Source organism: Diachasma alloeum, unplaced genomic scaffold (assembly GCF_001412515.2).
Source record: "Diachasma alloeum isolate Michigan unplaced genomic scaffold, Dall2.0 Dall_scaffold_00351, whole genome shotgun sequence".
In the NCBI taxonomy this organism is placed as follows: domain Eukaryota; kingdom Metazoa; phylum Arthropoda; class Insecta; order Hymenoptera; family Braconidae; genus Diachasma; species Diachasma alloeum.
The window spans coordinates 588,897-589,147 of record NW_021680490.1 but is presented as its reverse complement, the minus strand read 5'-3'; the positions used below and the strand labels follow the sequence as shown (position 1 = coordinate 589,147).

General features: G+C 33.5%; 1 protein-coding gene across 1 annotated transcript in view; it reads left to right on the top strand.

Moving 5' to 3' along the window:
• LOC107040978 (sodium/potassium/calcium exchanger Nckx30C) overlaps nt 1–251 on the top strand; it is a 183,395-nt gene that overhangs the window by 42,181 nt on the left and 140,963 nt on the right. The window lies entirely within an intron of this gene.

Here is a 251-nt window from a genome sequence, read left to right as displayed (position 1 = left end):
TTTTTTTTGAAATCATATTATTATTTTATTCAATTAATTGGAAGTAAGGATGAGGGTGTTGTGGTACCTGAGCTGTCGAGCCAATGAAAAATATTTAGAGTTCGTCAATTTCAAACAAAAATAATTATTAGTGAATAAGGGAAAATGTAGAGAGATACCCCGTACATAATTAGCTATAAATAAAATTGTGTTCCTAATAGTCTGAGCCTTCATTCCAGCCTCTCTTCCCCTGGAGCAGTAGCCTGGAAAAT